Here is a 22,303-nt window from a genome sequence, read left to right on the forward strand (position 1 = left end):
GCCCTGGCTGGCCACATTTGTACCTGCCCTCTGCTGTTGCCAAAAACCTCCCTCTGAGTCACTTCGAAGAGACTGGCCTGAAAGTGCTTAAAATGACCCCTCTTCCTCCTCCTCCTCCTCCTCCTGGGCCACCTCCTCTTCCATCATCGCCCTAAGTGTTTTCTCAAGGAGACATAGAAGTGCTATTGTAACGCTGATAACGGCGTCATCGCCACTGGCCATGTTGGTGGAGTACTCGAAACAGCGCAACAGGGCACACAGGTCTCGCATGGAGGCCCAGTCATTGGTGGTGAAGTGGTGCTGTTCTGTAGTGCGACTGACCCGTGCGTGCTGCAGCTGAAACTAGACTATGGCCTGCTGCTGCTCGCACAGTCTGTCCAGCATGTGCAAGGTGGAGTTCCACCTGGTGGGCACGTCGCATATGAGGCGGTGAGCGGGAAGGCCGAAGTTACGCTGTAGCGCAGACAGGCGAGCAGCAGCAGGATGTGAACGCCGGAAGCGCGAACAGACGGCCCGCACTTTATGCAGCAGCTCTGACATGTCGGGGTAGTTGTGAATGAACTTCTGCACCACCAAATTCAGCACATGCGCCAAGCAAGGGATGTGCGTCAAACTGGCTAGTCCCAGAGCTGCAACGAGATTTCGCCCATTATCACACACCACCAGGCCGGGCTTGATGCTCACCGGCAGCAACCACTCGTCGGTCTGTTGTTCTATACCCTGCTACAACTCCTGTGCGGTGTGGGGCCTGTCCCCCAAACATATGAGTTTCAGAATGGCCTGCTGATGTTTACCCCGGGCTGTGCTGAAGTTGGTGGTGAAGGTGTGTGGCTGACTAGATGAGCAGGTGGAAGAAGAGGAGGAGGAAGTCGAGTAGGAGGAGGTGGCAACAGGAGGCAAAGAATGTTGCCCTGTGATCCTTGGCGGCGGAAGGACGTGCGCCAAACAGCTCTCCGCCTGGGGCCCAGCTGCCACTACATTTACCCAGTGTGCAGTTAGGGAGATATAGCGTCCCTGGCCGTGCTTACTGGTCCACGTATCTGTGGTTAGGTGGACCTTGCCACAGATGGCGTTGCGCAGTGCACACTTGATTTTATCGGATACTTGGTTGTGCAGGGAAGGCACGGCTCTCTTGGAGAAGTAGTGCCGGCTGGGAACAACATACTGTGGGACAGCAAGCGACATGAGCTGTTTGAAGCTGTCTGTGTCCACCAGCCTAAATGACAGCATTTCATAGGCCAGTAGTTTAGAAATGCTGGCATTCAGGGCCAGGGATCGAGGGTGGCTAGGTGGGAATTTACGCTTTCTCTGAAATGTTTGTGAGATGGAGAGCTGAACGCTGCCGTGTGACATGGTTGAGATGCTTGGTGACGGAGGTGGTGGTGGTGTTGGTGGTACATCCCCTGTTTGCTGGGCGGCAGGTGCCAACGTTCCTCCAGAGGCGGAGGAAGAGGCCGAGGCGGCAGCAGCAGAAGAGGCCGAGGCGGCAGCAGCAGAAGAGGTAGCAGGGGGAGCCTGAGTGACTTCCTTGGTTTTAAGGTGTTTACTCCACTGCAGTTCATGCTTTGCATGCAGGTGCCTGGTCATGCAGGTTGTGCTAAGGTTCAGAACGTTAATGCCTCGCTTCAGGCTCTGATGGCACAGCGTGCAAACCACTCGGGTCTTGTCGTCAGCACATTGTTTGAAGAAGTGCCATGCCAGGGAACTCCTTGAAGCTGCCTTTGGGGTGCTCGGTCCAAGATGGCGGCGGTCAGTAGCAGGCGGAGTCTCTTGGCGGCGGGTGTTCTGCTTTTGCCCACTGCTCCCTCTTTTGCTACGCTGTTGGCTCGGTCTCACCACTGCCTCTTCCTCAGAACTGTGAAAGTCAGTGGCACGACCTTCATTCCATGTGGGGTCTAGGACCTCATCGTCCCCTGCATCGCCTTCCACCCAGTCTTGATCCCTGACCTCTAGAGTTGAGCGAACACCTGGATGTTCGGGTTCGAGAAGTTCGGCCGAACATCCCGGAAATGTTCGGGTTCGGGATCCGAACCCGATCCGAACTTCGTCCCGAACCCGAACCCCATTGAAGTCAATGGGGACCCGAACTTTTCGGCACTAAAAAGGCTGTAAAACAGCCCAGGAAAGAGCTAGAGGGCTGCAAAAGGCAGCAACATGTAGGTAAATCCCCTGCAAACAAATGTGGATAGGGAAATGAATTAAAATAAAAATTAAATAAATAAAAATTAACCAAAATCAATTGGAGAGAGGTTCCATAGCAGAGAATCTGGCTTCCCGTCACCCACCACTGGAACAGTCCATTCTCAGATATTTAGGCCCCGGCACCCAGGCAGAGGAGAGAGGTCCCGTAACAGAGAATCTGTCTTCATGTCAGCAGAGAATTAGTCTGCATGTCATAGCAGAGAATGAGGCTTCACGTCAGCCACCACTGCAACAGTCCATTGGCATATATTTAGGCCCAGCACCCAGGCAGAGGAGGGAGGTCCCGTAACAGAGAATCTGTCTTCATGTCAGCAGAGAATTAGTCTGCATGTCATAGCAGAGAATCAGGCTTCACGTCAGCCACCACTGCAACAGTCCATTGGCATATATTTAGGCCCAGCACACACACAGGCAGAGGAGAGAGGTCCCGTAACAGAGAATCTGGCTTCATGTCAGCAGAGAATCAGTCTGCATGTCATAGCAGAGAATGAGGCTTCACGTCAGCCACCACTGCAACAGTCCATTGGCATATATTTAGGCCCAGCACACACACAGGCAGAGGAGAGAGGTCCCGTAACAGAGAATCTGGCTTCATGTCAGCAGAGAATCAGTCTGCATGTCATAGCAGAGAATGAGGCTTCACGTCAGCCACCACTGCAACAGTCCATTGGCATATATTTAGGCCCAGCACCCAGGCAGAGGAGGGAGGTCCCGTAACAGAGAATCTGTCTTCATGTCAGCAGAGAATTAGTCTGCATGTCATAGCAGAGAATGAGGCTTCACGTCAGCCACCACTGCAACAGTCCATTGGCATATATTTAGGCCCAGCACCCAGGCAGAGGAGGGAGGTCCCGTAACAGAGAATCTGTCTTCATGTCAGCAGAGAATTAGTCTGCATGTCATAGCAGAGAATGAGGCTTCACGTCAGCCACCACTGCAACAGTCCATTGGCATATATTTAGGCCCAGCACACACACAGGCAGAGGAGAGAGGTCCCGTAACAGAGAATCTGGCTTCATGTCAGCAGAGAATCAGTCTGCATGTCATAGCAGAGAATGAGGCTTCACGTCAGCCACCACTGCAACAGTCCATTGGCATATATTTAGGCCCAGCACCCAGGCAGAGGAGGGAGGTCCCGTAACAGAGAATCTGTCTTCATGTCAGCAGAGAATTAGTCTGCATGTCATAGCAGAGAATGAGGCTTCACGTCAGCCACCACTGCAACAGTCCATTGGCATATATTTAGGCCCAGCACCCAGGCAGAGGAGGGAGGTCCCGTAACAGAGAATCTGTCTTCATGTCAGCAGAGAATTAGTCTGCATGTCATAGCAGAGAATGAGGCTTCACGTCAGCCACCACTGGAACAGTCCATTCTCAGATATTTAGGCCCCGGCACCCAGGCAGAGGAGAGAGGTCCCGTAACAGAGAATCTGTCTTCATGTCAGCAGAGAATTAGTCTGCATGTCATAGCAGAGAATGAGGCTTCACGTCAGCCACCACTGCAACAGTCCATTGGCATATATTTAGGCCCAGCACCCAGGCAGAGGAGAGAGGTCCCGTAACAGACAATCTGGCTTCATGTCAGCAGAGAATCAGTCTGCATGTCATAGCAGAGAATCAGGCTTCACGTCACCCACCACTGCAACAGTCCATTGTCATAAATTTAGGCCCAGCACTAGTGTTGAGCGGCATGTCCCATATTCGAATTCGCGAAATTTTGTGAATATTCGAAAGAATATTCGTAAAATATTCGCGATTATTCAAATTCGTTATTATTTCGCATATGCGATAATTCGAATTATCGCATAATACATATGCTATGCAAAATTCACATGTGCGCTAATGAAATCGCCTTACGAAGATTCGCAACTCAATTCAATCACTAATGTATGAATGCAATGCCCTTTGCCTCTGTTCTGGGACAAGTGTAGATATTCGCATGTGCGCTAATAAAATCGCCTTACGAAGATTCGCACCTCAATCACTTTCTAGGGAATGTGAGACTTTTGGGAATCAATCGAGATACAGTGGGGGGTGATGACAGTAGTTGACAGAGTACAGATCAATGTAATCTGTAAGGTGGAAAGTAAAATAAAAAATACGAATATTCGTAAATCGAATTTTACGAAGTTCTACGTATTCGCGAATATGGTGCTATACTATATGAATGCACAGGCCTTTGCCTCTCTGTTCTGGGGACAAGTGTAGATATTTGCATTTGCGTTAATAAAATCGCCTTACGAAGATTCGCAGCTCAATTCAATCACTAATGTATGAATGCAAAGCCCTTTGCCTCTGTTCTGGGACAAGTGTAGATATTCGCATGTGCGCTAATAAAATCGCCTTACGAAGATTCGCAACTCAATTCACTAATGTATGAATGCAAAGCCCTTTGCCTCTGTTCTGGGACGTGCCGATATTCGCATGTGCGCTAATAAAATCGCCTTACGAAGATTCGCGCCTCAATCACTTTCTAGGCAATGTGAGTAAGATCTGAGCTGTTGGACCTTTGGGAAACAATCAATTATATGTGTACTGTAATTTTGTGGGGGGGGGGGGGGAAACAAAAAACGAATATTCGTTTTTACGAATATATAGCACTATATTCGAAATATTCGCGAAATCGCGAAGTTGCGATATTCGCGAAAAAAATTTGCTTTTCGAATATTCGCGCTCAACACTACCCAGCACCCAGGCAGAGGAGAGAGGTCCCGTAACAGAGAATCTGGCTTCATGTCAGCAGAGAATCAGTCTTCATATCATAGCAGAGAATCAGGCTTCACGTCACCCACCACTGTAAGAGTCAATTTTCATAAATTTAGGCCCAGAACCCAGGCAGAGGAGAAAGGTCCCGTAACAGACAATCTGGCTTCATGTCAGCAGAGAATCAGTCTTCATATCATAGCAGAGAATCAGGCTTCACGTCACCCACCACTGCAACAGTCAATTGTCATAAATTTAGGCCCAGCACCCAGGCAGAGGAGAGAGCTCCCGTAACAGAGGATCTGGCTTCATGTCAGCAGAGAATCAGTCTGCATGTCATAGCAGAGAATGAGGCTTCACGTCACCCACCACTGCAACAGTCCATTGGCATATATTTAGGCCTAGCACACAGGCAGAGCAGAGAGGTCCCGTAACAGACAATCTGGCTTCATGTCAGCAGAGAATCAGTCTGCATGTCATAGCAGAGAATGAGGCTTCACGTCACCCACCACTGCAACAGTCCATTGGCATATATTTAGGCCTAGCACACAGGCAGAGCAGAGAGGTCCCGTAACAGACAATCTGGCTTCATGTCAGCAGAGAATCAGTCTGCATGTCATAGCAGAGAATGAGGCTTCACGTCACCCACCACTGCAACAGTCCATTGGCATATATTTAGGCCTAGCACACAGGCAGAGCAGAGAGGTCCCGTAACAGACAATCTGGCTTCATGTCAGCAGAGAATCAGTCTGCATGTCATAGCAGAGAATGAGGCTTCACGTCACCCACCACTGCAACAGTCCATTGGCATATATTTAGGCCTAGCACACAGGCAGAGCAGAGAGGTCCCGTAACAGACAATCTGGCTTCATGTCAGCAGAGAATCAGTCTGCATGTCATAGCAGAGAATGAGGCTTCACGTCACCCACCACTGCAACAGTCCATTGGCATATATTTAGGCCTAGCACACAGGCAGAGCAGAGAGGTCCCGTAACAGACAATCTGGCTTCATGACAGCAGAGAATCAGTCTGCATGTCATAGCAGAGAATGAGGCTTCACGTCAGCCACCACTGCAACAGTCCATTGGCATATATTTAGGCCTAGCACACAGGCAGAGCAGAGAGGTCCCGTAACAGACAATCTGGCTTCATGACAGCAGAGAATCAGTCTGCATGTCATAGCAGAGAATCAGGCTTCACGTCAGCCACCACTGCAACAGTCCATTGTCATAAATTTAGGCCCAGCACCCAGGCAGAGGAGAGAGGTCCCGTAACAGAGAATCTGGCTTCATGTCAGCAGAGAATCAGTCTTCATATCATAGCAGAGAATCAGGCTTCACGTCACCCACCACTGTAAGAGTCAATTTTCATAAATTTAGGCCCAGAACCCAGGCAGAGGAGAAAGGTCCCGTAACAGACAATCTGGCTTCATGTCAGCAGAGAATCAGTCTTCATATCATAGCAGAGAATCAGGCTTCACGTCACCCACCACTGCAACAGTCCATTGGCATATATTTAGGCCTAGCACACAGGCAGAGGAGAGGTTCATTCAACTTTGGGTAGCCTCGCAATATAATGGTAAAATGAAAATAAAAATAGGATTGAATGAGGAAGTGCCCTGGAGTCCAATAATATATGGTTATGGGGAGGTAGTTAATGTCTAATCTGGACAAGGGACGGACAGGTCCTGTGGGATCCATGCCTGGTTCATTTTTATGAACGTCAGCTTGTCCACATTGGCTGTAGACAGGCGGCTGCGTTTGTCTGTAATGACGCCCCCTGCCGTGCTGAATACACGTTCAGACAAAACGCTGGCTGCCGGGCAGGCCAGCACCTCCAAGGCATAAAAGGCTAGCTCTGGCCACGTGGACAATTTAGAGACCCAGAAGTTGAATGGGGCCGAACCATCAGTCAGTACGTGGAGGGGTGTGCACACGTACTGTTCCACCATGTTAGTGAAATGTTGCCTCCTGCTAACACGTTGCGTATCAGGTGGTGGTGCAGTTAGCTGTGGCGTGTTGACAAAAGTTTTCCACATCTCTGCCATGCTAACCCTGCCCTCAGAGGAGCTGGCCGTGACACAGCTGCCTTGGCGACCTCTTGCTCCTCCTCTGCCTTGGCCTTGGGCTTCCACTTGTTCCCCTGTGACATTTGGGAATGCTCTCAGTAGCGTGTCTACCAACGTGCGCTTGTACTCGCGCATCTTCCTATCACGCTCCAGTGCAGGAAGTAAGGTGGGCACATTGTCTTTGTAGCGTGGATCCAGCAGGGTGGCAACCCAGTAGTCCGCACAGGTTAAAATGTGGGCAACTCTGCTGTCGTTGCGCAGGCACTGCAGCATGTAGTCGCTCATGTGTGCCAGGCTGCCCAGGGATAAGGACAAGCTGTCCTCTGTGGGAGGCGTATCGTCATCGTCCTGCCTTTCCCCCCAGCCACGCACCAGTGATGGACCCGAGCTGCGTTGGGTGCCACCCCGCTGTGACCATGCTTCATCCTCATCCTCCTCCACCTCCTCCTCATCCTCGTCCTCCTCGTCCTCCAGTAGTGGGCCCTGGCTGGCCACATTTGTACCTGGCCTCTGCTGTTGCCAAAAACCTCCCTCTGAGTCACTTCGAAGAGACTGGCCTGAAAGTGCTAAAAATGACCCCTCTTCCTCCTCCTCCTCCTCCTCCTCCTGGGCCACCTCCTCTTCCATCATCGCCCTAAGTGTTTTCTCAAGGAGACATAGAAGTGGTATTGTAACGCTGATAACGGTGTCATCGCCACTGGCCATGTTGGTGGAGTACTCGAAACAGCGCAACAGGGCACACAGGTCTCGCATGGAGGCCCAGTCATTGGTGGTGAAGTGGTGCTGTTCTGTAGTGCGACTGACCCGTGCGTGCTGCAGCTGAAACTCCACTATGGCCTGCTGCTGCTCGCACAGTCTGTCCAGCATGTGCAAGGTGGAGTTCCACCTGGTGGGCACGTCGCATATGAGGCGGTGAGCGGGAAGGCCGAAGTTACGCTGTAGCGCAGACAGGCGAGCAGCAGCAGGATGTGAACGCCGGAAGCGCGAACAGACGGCCCGCACTTTATGCAGCAGCTCTGACATGTCGGGGTAGTTGTGAATGAACTTCTGCACCACCAAATTCAGCACATGCGCCAAGCAAGGGATGTGCGTCAAATTGGCTAGTCCCAGAGCTGCAACGAGATTTCGCCCATTATCACACACCACCAGGCCGGGCTTGAGGCTCACCGGCAGCAACCACTCGTCGGTCTGTTGTTCTATACCCCGCCACAACTCCTGTGCGGTGTGGGGCCTGTCCCCCAAACATATGAGTTTCAGAATGGCCTGCTGACGTTTACCCCGGGCTGTGCTGAAGTTGGTGGTGAAGGTGTGTGGCTGACTGGATGAGCAGGTGGAAGAAGAGGAGGAGGAAGCCGAGAAGGAGGAGGTGGCAACAGGAGGCAAAGAATGTTGCCCTGCGATCCTTGGCGGCGGAAGGACGTGCGCCAAACAGCTCTCCGCCTGGGGCCCAGCTGCCACTACATTTACCCAGTGTGCAGTTAGGGAGATATAGCGTCCCTGGCCGTGCTTACTGGTCCACGTATCTGTGGTTAGGTGGACCTTGCTACAGATGGCGTTGCGCAGTGCACACTTGATTTTATCGGATACTTGGTTGTGCAGGGAAGGCACGGCTCTCTTGGAGAAGTAGTGCCGGCTGGGAACAACATACTGTGGGACAGCAAGCGACATGAGCTGTTTGAAGCTGTCTGTGTCCACCAGCCTAAATGACAGCATTTCATAGGCCAGTAGTTTAGAAATGCTGGCATTCAGGGCCAGGGATCGAGGGTGGCTAGGTGGGAATTTACGCTTTCTATCAAATGTTTGTGAGATGGAGAGCTGAACGCTGGCGTGTGACATGGTTGAGACGCTTGGTGACGGAGGTGGTGGTGGTGGTGTTGGTGGTACATCCCCTGTTTGCTGGGCGGCAGGTGCCAACGTTCCTCCAGAGGCGGAGGAAGAGGCCGAGGCGGCAGCAGCAGAATAGGCCGAGGCGGCAGCAGCAGAAGAGGTAGCAGGGGGAGCCTGAGTGACTTCCTTGGTTTTAAGGTGTTTACTCCACTGCAGTTCATGCTTTGCATGCAGGTGCCTGGTCATGCAGGTTGTGCTCAGGTTCAGAACGTTAATGCCTCGCTTCAGGCTCTGATGGCACAGCGTGCAAACCACTCGGGTCTTGTCGTCAGCACATTGTTTGAAGAAGTGCCATGCCAGGGAACTCCTTGAAGCTGCCTTTGGGGTGCTCGGTCCCAGATGGCGGCGGTCAGTAGCAGGCGGAGTCTCTTGGCGGCGGGTGTTCTGCTTTTGCCCACTGCTCCCTCTTTTGCTACGCTGTTGGCTCGGTCTCACCACTGCCTCTTCCTCCGAACTGTGAAAGTCAGTGGCACGACCTTAATTCCATGTGGGGTCTAGGACCTCATCGTCCCCTGCATCGTCTTCCACCCAGTCTTGATCCCTGACCTCCTGTTCAGTCTGCACACTGCAGAAAGACGCAGCAGTTGGCACCTGTGTTTCGTCATCATCAGAGACATGCTGAGGTGGTATTCCCATGTCCTCATCATCAGGAAACATAAGTGGTTGTGCGTCAGTGCATTCTATGTCTTTCACCGCTGGGGAAGGGCTAGGTGGATGCCCTTGGGAAACCCTGCCAGCGGAGTCTTCAAACAGCATAAGAGACTGCTGCATAACTTGAGGCTGAGACAGTTTCCCTGGTATGCATGGGGGTGATGTGACAGACTGATGGGGTTGGTTTTCAGGCGCCATCTGTGCGCTTTCTGCAGAAGACTGGGTGGGAGATAATGTGAACGTGCTGGATCCACTGTCGGCCACCCAATTGACTAATGCCTGTACCTGCTCAGGCCTTACCATCCTTAGAACGGCATTGGGCCCCACCATATATCGCTGTAAATTCTGGCGGCTACTGGGACCTGAGGTAGTTGGTACACTAGGACGTGTGGATGTGGCAGAACGGCCACGTCCTCTCCCAGCACCAGAGGGTCCACTAACACCACCACGACCATGTCCACGTCCGCGTCCCTTACTAGATGTTTTTCTCATTGTTATGGTTCACCACAACAACAAATATATTATTTGGCCCAATGTATTGTATTCAAATTCAGCGGGATATAAATTTGAGGCCTAGTATTTAGGCGCTGGGTGACCGGTATGGATTTAGTGACAGAATTAGACTTGGAAATGCACAGAAGCGTGTGTGTGTGAAGTTATTCTGAATGACCCAATGTGCACCTTGAATATTATATACCCTTTTAGGGATAGATTTCAAATAGCTCTGATATAGCAGAAACCACTAAATTATGAAATTGCTAAATTGGGAATTGTACTTCAACCCAGAACAAAAAATGTGCTTTGACGGACACTAAATATCTTGCCCAGCAACAACAGTACAACGGTGGGTAACGAGAGATTTAGAGGGAATTAAATTTGAGGCCTAGTATTTAGGCGCTGGGTCACCGGTATGGATTTAGTGACAGAATTAGACTTGGAAATACACAGTAGCGGGTGTGTGTGAAGTTATTCTGAATGACCCTATGTGCACCTTCAATATTATATACCCTTTTAGGGATAGATTTCAAATAGCTCTGATATAGCAGAAACCACTAAATTATGAAATTGCTAAATTGGGAATTGTACTTCAACCCAGAACAAAAAATGTGCTTTGACGGACACTAAATATCTTGCCCAGCAACAACAGTACAGCGGTGGGTAACGAGAGATTTAGAGGGAATTAAATTTGAGGCCTAGTATTTAGGCGCTGGGTCACCGGTATGGATTTAGTGACAGAATTAGACTTGGAAATACACAGTAGCGGGTGTGTGTGAAGTTATTCTGAATGACCCTATGTGCACCTTCAATATTATATACCCTTTTTGGGATAGATTTCAAATAGCTCTGATATAGCAGGAACCACTAAATTATGAAATTGCTAAATTGGGAATTGTACTTCAACCCAGAACAAAAAATGTGCTTTGACGGGCACTAAATAACTTTCCCAGCTACAACAGGACAACGGTAACGAGAGATTTAGAGGGATTTAAATTTGAGGCCTAGTATTTAGGCGCTGGGTGACAGGTATGGGTTTAGTGACAGAATTAGACTTGGAAATACACAGTAGCGGGTGTGTGTGAAGTTATTCTGAATGACCCTATGTGCACCTTCAATATTATATACCCTTTTTGGGATAGATTTCAAATAGCTCTGATATAGCAGAAACCACTAAATTATGAAATTGCTAAATTGGGAATTGTACTTCAACCCAGAACAAAAAATGTGCTTTGACGGACACTAAATATCTTGCCCAGCAACAACAGTACAGCGGTGGGTAACGAGAGATTTAGAGGGAATTAAATTTGAGGCCTAGTATTTAGGCGCTGGGTCACCGGTATGGATTTAGTGACAGAATTAGACTTGGAAATACACAGTAGCGGGTGTGTGTGAAGTTACTCTGACTGACCCTATGTGCACCTTCAATATTATATACCCTTTTTGGGATAGATTTCAAAGAGCTCTGATATAGCAGGAACCACTAAATTATGAAATTGCTAAATTGGGAATTGTATTTCAACCCAGAACAAGAAATGTGCTTGAACGGACACTAAATAACTCGCCCAGCTACAGCACTAGGGACAGATTTAGCTGGATATAAATTTGAGGCCTAGTATTTAGGCGCTGGGTGACAGGTATGGGTTTAGTGACAGAATTAGACTTGGAAATACACAGTAGCGGGTGTGTGTGAAGTTATTCTGAATGACCCTATGTGCACCTTCAATATTATATACCCTTTTAGGGATAGATTTCAAATAGCTCTGATATAGCAGAAACCACTAAATTATGAAATTGCTAAATTGGGAATTGTACTTCAACCCAGAACAAAAAATGTGCTTTGACGGACACTAAATATCTTGCCCAGCAACAACAGTACAGCGGTGGGTAACGAGAGATTTAGAGGGAATTAAATTTGAGGCCTAGTATTTAGGCGCTGGGTCACCGGTATGGATTTAGTGACAGAATTAGACTTGGAAATACACAGTAGCGGGTGTGTGTGAAGTTACTCTGAATGACCCTATGTGCACCTTCAATATTATATACCCTTTTTGGGATAGATTTCAAAGAGCTCTGATATAGCAGGAACCACTAAATTATGAAATTGCTAAATTGGGAATTGTATTTCAACCCAGAACAAGAAATGTGCTTGAACGGACACTAAATAACTCGCCCAGCTACAGCACTAGGGACAGATTTAGCTGGATATAAATTTGAGGCCTAGTATTTAGGCGCTGGGTGACAGGTATGGGTTTAGTGACAGAATTAGACTTGGAAATACACAGTAGCGGGTGTGTGTGAAGTTATTCTGAATGACCCTATGTGCACCTTCAATATTATATACCCTTTTAGGGATAGATTTCAAATAGCTCTGATATAGCAGAAACCACTAAATTATGAAATTGCTAAATTGGGAATTGTACTTCAACCCAGAACAAAAAATGTGCTTTGACGGACACTAAATATCTTGCCCAGCAACAACAGTACAGCGGTGGGTAACGAGAGATTTAGAGGGAATTAAATTTGAGGCCTAGTATTTAGGCGCTGGGTCACCGGTATGGATTTAGTGACAGAATTAGACTTGGAAATACACAGTAGCGGGTGTGTGTGAAGTTATTCTGAATGACCCTATGTGCACCTTCAATATTATATACCCTTTTTGGGATAGATTTCAAATAGCTCTGATATAGCAGGAACCACTAAATTATGAAATTGCTAAATTGGGAATTGTACTTCAACCCAGAACAAAAAATGTGCTTTGACGGGCACTAAATAACTTTCCCAGCTACAACAGGACAACGGTAACGAGAGATTTAGAGGGATTTAAATTTGAGGCCTAGTATTTAGGCGCTGGGTGACAGGTATGGGTTTAGTGACAGAATTAGACTTGGAAATACACAGTAGCGGGTGTGTGTGAAGTTATTCTGAATGACCCTATGTGCACCTTCAATATTATATACCCTTTTTGGGATAGATTTCAAATAGCTCTGATATAGCAGAAACCACTAAATTATGAAATTGCTAAATTGGGAATTGTACTTCAACCCAGAACAAAAAATGTGCTTTGACGGACACTAAATATCTTGCCCAGCAACAACAGTACAGCGGTGGGTAACGAGAGATTTAGAGGGAATTAAATTTGAGGCCTAGTATTTAGGCGCTGGGTCACCGGTATGGATTTAGTGACAGAATTAGACTTGGAAATACACAGTAGCGGGTGTGTGTGAAGTTACTCTGAATGACCCTATGTGCACCTTCAATATTATATACCCTTTTTGGGATAGATTTCAAAGAGCTCTGATATAGCAGGAACCACTAAATTATGAAATTGCTAAATTGGGAATTGTATTTCAACCCAGAACAAGAAATGTGCTTGAACGGACACTAAATAACTCGCCCAGCTACAGCACTAGGGACAGATTTAGCTGGATATAAATTTGAGGCCTAGTATTTAGGCGCTGGGTGACCGGTATGGATTTAGTGACAGAATTAGACTGGGATATGGCCAAAAAATGAACAGACTATTGCTGGTTAAATGCACTTGGTGTCACAGCTTCACCCTGATGTAGGCTTTAGCCAAAAAACAACCACACCATTGAGGGTTAAATGCACTTGGTCGCAGCTTGTGCTGGCGCACCACAAGACACAAAATGGCCGCCGATCACCCCAGAAAAATGAGACTGACAAACGGTCTGTGCAGCCTAAAAACAGTGAGCAATTGAGGATCAGCAGCTCAATGATCCACAGCTGCAGATCGATCAGTTAATCAAGTCCTTTGGAGGAGTTAATCTGCCTAATCTCGCCCTACTGTCGCAGCCGCAACCTCTCCCTACGCTAATCAGAGCAGAGTGACGGGCGGCGCTATGTGACTCCAGCTTAAATAGAGGCTGGGTCACATGGTGCTCTGGCCAATCACAGCCATGCCAATAGTAGGCATGGCTGTGATGGCCTCTTGGGGCAAGTAGTATGACGCTTGTTGATTGGCTGCTTTGCAGCCTTTCAAAAAGCGCCAAGAAAGCGTCACAAAAGCGCGAAGAAAGCGACGAACACCGAACCCGAACCCGGACTTTTACGAAAATGTCCGGGTTCGGGTCCGTGTCACGGACACCCCAAAATTCGGTACGAACCCGAACTATACAGTTCGGGTTCGCTCATCCCTACTGACCTCCTGTTCAGTCTGCACACTGCAGAAAGACGCAGCAGTTGGCACCTGTGTTTCGTCATCATCAGAGACATGCTGAGGTGGTATTCCCATGTCCTCATCATCAGGAAACATAAGTGGTTGTGCGTCAGTGCATTCTATGTCTTTCACCGCTGGGGAAGGGCTAGGTGGATGCCCTTGGGAAACCCTGCCAGCGGAGTCTTCAAACAGCATAAGAGACTGCTGCATAACTTGAGGCTGAGACAGTTTCCCTGGTATGCATGGGGGTGATGTGACAGACTGATGGGGTTGGTTTTCAGGCGCCATCTGTGCGCTTTCTGCAGAAGACTGGGTGGGAGATAATGTGAACGTGCTGGATCCACTGTCGGCCACCCAATTGACTAATGCCTGTATCTGCTCAGGCCTTACCATCCTTAGAACGGCATTGGGCCCCACCATATATCGCTGTAAATTCTGGCGGCTACTGGAACCTGAGGTAGTTGGTACACTAGGACGTGTGGATGTGGCAGAATGGCCACGTCCTCTCCCAGCACCAGAGGGTCCACTAACACCACCACGACCATCCACCTCCGCGTCCCTTACTAGATGTTTTCCTCATTGTTATCGTTCACCACAACAACAAAAATATTATTTGGCCCAATGTATTGTATTCAAATTCAGCTGAATATAAATTTGAGGCCTAGTATTTAGGCGCTGGGTGACCGGTATGGATTTACTGACAGAATTAGACTTGGAAATGCACAGTAGCGTGTGTGTGAAGTTATTCTGAATGACCCTATGTGCACCTTGAATATTATATACCCTTTTAGGGATAGATTTCAAATAGCTCTGATATAGCAGAAACCACTAAATTATGAAATTGCTAAATTGGGAATTGTATTTCAACCCAGAACAATAAATGTGCTTTGACGGATACTAAATAACTTGCCCAGCCACAACAGTACAGCGGTAACAACAGATTTAGCGGGATATAAATTTGAGGCCTAGTATTTAGGCGCTGGGTGACCGGTATGGATTTACTGACAGAATTAGACTTGGAAATGCACAGTAGCGTGTGTGTGAAGTTATTCTGAATGACCCTATGTGCACCTTGAATATTATATACCCTTTTAGGGATAGATTTCAAATTGCTCTGATACAGCAGAAACCACTAAATTATGAAATTGCTAAATTGGGAATTGTATTTCAACCCAGAACAAAAAATGTGCTTTGACGGACACTAAATAACTTTCCCAGCCACAACAGTACAGCGGTAACGACAGATTTAGCGGGATATAAATTTGAGGCCTAGTATTTAGGCGCTGGGTGACCGGTATGGATTTACTGACAGAATTAGACTTGGAAATGCACAGTAGCGTGTGTGTGAAGTTATTCTGAATGATCCTATGTGCACCTTGAATATTATATACCCTTTTAGGGATAGATTTCAAATAGCTCTCATATAGCAGAAACCACTAAATTATGAAATTGCTAAATTGGGAATTGTATTTCAACCCAGACGAAAAATGTGCTTTGACGGACACTAAATAACTTGCCCAGCCACAACAGTACAGCGGTAACGACAGATTTAGCGGGATATAAATTTGAGGCCTAGTATTTAGGCGCTGGGTGACCGGTATGGATTTACTGACAGAATTAGACTGGGATATGGCCAAAAAATAACCACACTATTGCTGGTTAAATGCACTTGGTGTGACAGCTTGACCAACCACACTACTGAGGGTTAAATGCACTTGGTGACAGGCGCAGCTTGCCCCTGATGTAGTATATGGCCAAAAAATGAACAGACTATTGCTGGTTAAATGCACTTGGTGTGACAGCTTGACGAACCACACTACTGAGGGTTAAATGCACTTGGTGACGGGCGCAGCTTGCCCCTGATGTAGTATATGGCCAAAAAATGAACAGATTATTGCTGGTTAAATGCACTTGGTGTGACAGCTTGACCAACCACACTACTGAGGGTTAAATGCACTTGGTGACGGGCGCAGCTTGCCCCTGATGTAGTATATGGCCAAAAAATGAACAGACTATTGCTGGTTAAATGCACTTGGTGTGACAGCTTCACCCTGATGTAGGCTTTAGCCAAAAAACAACCACACCATTGAGGGTTAAATGCACTTGGTGACAGGCACAGCTTGCCCCTGATGTAGTATATGGCCAAAAAATAAACAGACTATTGCTGGTTAAATGCACTTGGCGTGACAGCTTCACCCTGATGTAGGCTTTAGCCAAAAAACAACCACACCATTGAGGGTTAAATGCACTTGGTGACAGGCGCAGCTTGCCCCTGATGTAGTATATGGCCAAAAAATGAACAGACTAATGCTGGTTAAATGCACTTGGTGTGACAGCTTCACCCTGATGTAGGCTTTAGCCAAAAAACAACCACACCATTGAGGGTTAAATGCACTTGGTCGCAGCTTGTGCTGGCGCACCACAAGACACAAAATGGCCGCCGATCACCCCAGAAAAAAGTGACTGACAAACGGTCTGGGCAGCCTAAAAACAGTGAGCAATTGAGTATCAGCAGCTCAATGATCCACAGCTGCAGATTGATCAATTAATCAAGTCCTTTGGAGGAGTTAATCTGCCTAATCTCGCCCTACTGTCGCAGCCGCAACCTATCCCTATGCTGATCAGAGCAGAGTGACGGGCGGCGCTATGTGACTCCAGCTTAAATAGACGCTGGGTCACATGGTGCTCTGGCCAATCACAGCCATGCCAATAGTAGGCATGGCTGTGACAGCCTCTTGGGGCAAGTAGTATGACGCTTGTTGATTGGCTGCTTTGCAGCCTTTCAAAAAGCGCCAAGAAAGCATCACAAAAGCGCCAAGAAAGCGACGAACACCGAACCCAAACCCGGACTTTTACGAAAATGTCCGGGTTCGGGTCCGTGTCACGGACACCCCAAAATTCGGTACGAACCCGAACTATACAGTTCGAGTTCGCTCATCCCTACTTATGAGTATATATACACACTGATTCAGACACCACTGCAGACAAGAGGTCATCATGGGGTCATGAATGCAGCAGTCACTTTCAGTCTGTGGTAGTTTCTATCCTACGAAGTGGCAATAATCTCCGAGCATTTAGGAGACTGATTGCTTTGGGGTAAAAGCTGTTCTTCAGCCTAGTGGTGCGGGCATGTAGGGCTCTAAGACGACTACCAGAGGTTAGGGGAGTGAAAAGGCTGTGGCCGGGGTGAGTTGGATCCCCGCAGATAATTTTTGCCCTGTTGCTGCAGCGAGCAGTGAAGATGTCCTCCAATGATGGTAACTGAGTACCAGTAATTCTGCCAGCCATTCTGATGATGCGCTTGAGGATCTTCTTGTCCTCAGAAGAGCAGCCAGAGTACCACACTGTAATGCAGTATGTGATAACAGATTGTATGGTGCACCTGTAAAAATTGACAAGCAGCTGTTTTGGGAGTTGTGCTTTCTTCAGACTCCTCAGAAAATAAAGCCTCTGAAGGCCTTTTTTGGTAATTTCTGTTGTGTTTTTTATCCATGATAGGTCCTGACTAATATGAACTCCCAAGAATCTGAAACTTTGAACTATCTCCACGTTTCCACCATTAATGTTAATGGGATGGTGTCCATTTTGTTTCTTCTTCCTAAAATCCAGAATTAGCTCCTTTGTTTTCTTGGTATTGAGTATGAGGTTGTTGTTCTTACTCCATCGCTCTAAGTTCTCAACCTCTTTCCTATAGGCTGTTTCATCATTGTTGGAGATTAGGCCTATCACGGTCGTGTCATCTGCAAATTTTATAATGGTATTGGTATTGTGAATAGGTTTACAGTCATTTGTGAAGAAGGAGTAAAGGAGAGGGCTCAACACACAGCCTTGCGGTACCCCAGTGTTTAGTGTTAAGGTTGAAGAAAAGTGCTTGCCCATGCGTACGATTTGTGGTCTTTTTGTAAGAAAATCTACTATCCAGTTGCACAGGTGTGAGCTGTGACCCAAGTTGTTCAGTTTCGTTGGGAGGGATGGTGTTAAAGGCCGAGCTGTAATCAATGAACAGCATCCGCACATAGCTCTCTGCTCTCTGCTCCAGGTGTGACAGCGCAGTGTGAAGGGTAAGTGAGACAGCATCCTCAGCCGACCTATGTGCTCTGTAAGCAAACTGGTATTGGTCCATGGAGGTGCAGATCTTGCTCTTCATGTGCCTGAGGACAAGTTGTTCAAAATCACTTCATAGCAATAGGAGTGAGAGCCACCGGGCGATAATCACTTAAGGTCTTCACCCCTGCCTGTTTTGGAATTGGGACAATTGTGGAGGACTTCAGGCAAGTGGGGACAATGGCCTGCTCTAGTGAGCTGTTAAATATACTGGTAAACACTGTTTTCAGCTGTTTAGCACAGTTTTTTTAGGACTTTTCCAGGAACTTCATCGGGACCAGCTGCTTTGTGGGGATTAATGTGGCTGAAGGCCCATTCTACCTCATGTGCTCTCAGCATTAGGGAACATGATGGAGCCTCTTGCTGGGCAAATTTGATGATAGGCATCTCATTGCCTTTGTCAAATCATGCAAAAAAATTATTTAGGTCATCAGGAGAGAAAGAATTTCCAGTGTTGATAGAACAGGTGTTGCTCTTATAATTCGTAATGGACTTGATACCCTGCCACATGCGTCGGGAATCAGAGCTTGTAAAATGATGTTGTATTTTTGTTTTGTAGCAGTGCTTCGCCTCCTTAATGCCCCTCTTCAGATTGGACCTGGCTGTTTTGTACTCCTCTGGGTCTCCCTTTCGGAAAGCAATGTCACGTGCCTTCAAAAGGTTTTGGACATTTCTGTTTATCCATGGTTTCCTATTTGGGAAAGTCCGAATGATTTTGGTATCAGTGACATTGTCTATGGAAAATGTAATATAGGATAGGACAGAGGAGGCATATATGTTTAAGTCTGTGTGATTTTCCTTTGTAGCTGCCTGTTTAAACAAATCCCAATCTGTGTCCTCAAAACAATCCTGTAGTCTCATTGTGGCTCCTTCAGGCCAAACTCTGATTGTATGCAAAGTAGGCTTAATCCCGGTGATAAGAGGTTTGTATGCTGGAGCTAAAAACAAAGAAATGTGATCCGACCTGCCAAGATGGGGGGCAGGTGATGCTGTATAAGCATTTGCTATGTTGCAATAGACACGGTCCAATGTATTTCTCCCCCTAGTTGGGAATTTAACAAACTGGTAGAATTTGGGGAGCACAGTTTTGAGATTGGCTTGGTTAAAATCACCCGCTAAGATGAACACTCCATCTGGATGGATATTTTGCAGACTGTTCGTAATATTATGCAATTTGGACAGTGCCAGCTTAACATTAGCTTGTGGAGGAATATAAACCACGGTGAGATACACGACTGTGAATTCCCTCGGTAAGTAGAACGGTCTGCATTTAAGTGTCATAAGTTCTAAATCAGCAGAGCAATATTGTTCAGCAATGACTGTGGAGGTGCACCAAGCCTTATGGACATAAATACACACTCCACCTCCCTTATTCTTACCGGACTCATCGGTTCGATCCTTTCGGTAGGCAGTCCGATCTGCAAGTTCAATAGCCTCCTCTGGGATGTTAGTATTTAGCCAGGTTTCGGTGAAAAATTAGGCACAAGTGTTCATCCTATCAGATGAGATCCTCAGTCTCAGCTCATCGATCTTGTTCACTATAGACTGGGTATTTGCGACGAACAGGCTGGGTAGTGCTTGCTACCTAGATCTACTGTGACAAAGGACCATATGGATGTGTTGCCGTTATTTTCTTACAGCTGACTGTTACTAACCCATCACATACTCTGACATTTATGTTGCATATTCAAGGCCCATTTACAACATGATCGGGCAAACAATCACAATCTCAATTGATCACTCCTGTTTTGCCGATCAGCCAACAAGCATTTGCAATTTTTGTGGGGACATTAAAATCATTGTTTGTCAGCAGCACATTTCCTGATAATAATTAATTTTAATCAATTAACAATCGGGTCACATAAGGTGACAGTAATTGCCACATGTAAATGGAGGTAAATGAGCTCTGATGTAAAATGGCCCTTAGTTCTCATGCACACAAACGTATTTGTAGTGCCCTGGAGCAGGGAGTACTTTGACATTTGGACATTTTTGAACATTTGCCTGTTTCCCCTATGCAAAGTTAAAACTTCTTACAAACCGGATTCCCAAAAAGTTGGGACACTAAGCAAATTGTGAATAAAAACTGAATGCAATGATGTGGAGATGGCAAATGTCAATATTTTATTTGCAATAGAACGTAGATGACAGATCAAACGTTTAATCCGAATAAATGTATCATTTTAAAGGAAAAATACGTTGATAAAAATTTTCACGGTGTCAACAAATCCCCAAAAAGTTGGGACAAGGAGCAATAAGAGGCTGGAAAAAGTAAATTTGAGCATAACGAAGAGCTGGAACACCAATTAACACTAATTAGGTCAATTGGCAACATGATTGGGTATAAAAAGAGCTTCTCAGAGTGGCAGTGTCTCTCAGAAGCCAAGATGGGTAGAGGATCACCAATTCCCACAATGTTGCGCAGAAAGATAGTGGAGCAATATCAGAAAGGTGTTACCCAGCGAAAAATTGCAAAGACTTTGCATATATCATCATCAACTGTGCATAACATCATCCGAAGATTCAGAGAATCTGGAACAATCTCTGTGCGTAAGGGTCAAGGCCGTAAAACCATACTGGATGCCCGTGATCTCCGGGCCCTTAAACGACTGCACCACAAACAGGAATGCTACTGTAAAGGAAATCACACAATGGGCTCAGGAATACTTCCAGAAACCATTGTCAGTGAACACAATCCACTGTGCCATCCGCTGTTGCCAGCTGAAACTCTACAGTGCAAAGAAGAAGCCATTTCTAAGCAAGATCCACAAGCTCAGGCGTTTTCACTGGGCCAGGGATCATTTAAAATGGAGTGTGGCAAAATGGAAGACTGTTCTGTGGTCAGACGAGTCACGATTCGAAGTTCTTTTTGGAAATCTGGGACGCCATGTCATCCGGACAATCCAAGTTGTTATCAACGCTCAGTTCAGAAGCCTGCATCTCTGATGGTATGGGGTTGCATGAGTGCGTGTGGCATGGGCAGCTTGCATGTCTGGAAAGGCACCATCAATGCAGAAAAATATATTCAGGTTCTAGAACAACATATGCTCCCATCCAGACGTCATCTCTTGCATTTTTCAACAAGATAATGCCAGACCACATTCTGCATCAATCACAACATCATGGCTGCGTAGGAGAAGGATCCGAGTACTGAAATGGCCAGTCTGCAGTCCAGATCTTTCACCTATAGAGAACATTTGGCGCATCATAAAGAGGAAGATGCAACAAAGAAGGCCCAAGACGATTGAACAGTTAGAGGCCTGTATTAGACAAGAATGGGAGAGCATTCCTATTTCTAAACTTGAGAAACTGGTCTCCTCGGTCCCCAGACGTCTGTTGAGTGTTGTAAGAAGAAGGGGAGATGCCACACAGTGGTGAAAATGGCCTTGTCCCAACTTTTTGGGGATTTGTTGACACCATGAAATTCTGATTCAAATGGTACATTTTCTCAGTTTAAACTTTTGTTCCGTGATTTATGTTCTATTCTGAATAAAATATTAGAAGTTGGCACCTCCACATCATTGCATTCAGTTTTTATTCACGATTTGTATAGTGTCCCAACTTTTTTGGAATCCGGTTTGTACTTTATTTCACCTGAAAGGGTTAACTTGCACTGTTTAATACTGTGTAACTGCATTTTATATATACCGTATTTTTCGCCGTATAAGACGCCCTTTTTCTCCCCCCAAAATGGGGGGGAAATGCCCCTGCGTCTTATGCGGCGAATGCAGTCAGTTTTACATCGCAAGAGCGAGCAGGGACTCGGGGAGGGACTGGGAGGAGGACCTGGGGGCCGGCAATAGCGGCGGGGCTGTGCAGTCACTGTACTATAGCCCCACCCCGCCGCTACGGTATACTAATATAATATGTCTTATTCAATTAATAGTTGGATGGCACTGTTACAGGGGGGATCTGTGGATGGCACTGTTATATGTCATCCACAGACCCTCCCAGCCCATAACTGTGCCATCCACAGATCCCCCGCCGCTCCAGTATACAAATATAATATGTCT

Source organism: Bufo gargarizans, chromosome 6 (genome assembly GCF_014858855.1).
Source record: "Bufo gargarizans isolate SCDJY-AF-19 chromosome 6, ASM1485885v1, whole genome shotgun sequence".
Classification (NCBI taxonomy): domain Eukaryota; kingdom Metazoa; phylum Chordata; class Amphibia; order Anura; family Bufonidae; genus Bufo; species Bufo gargarizans.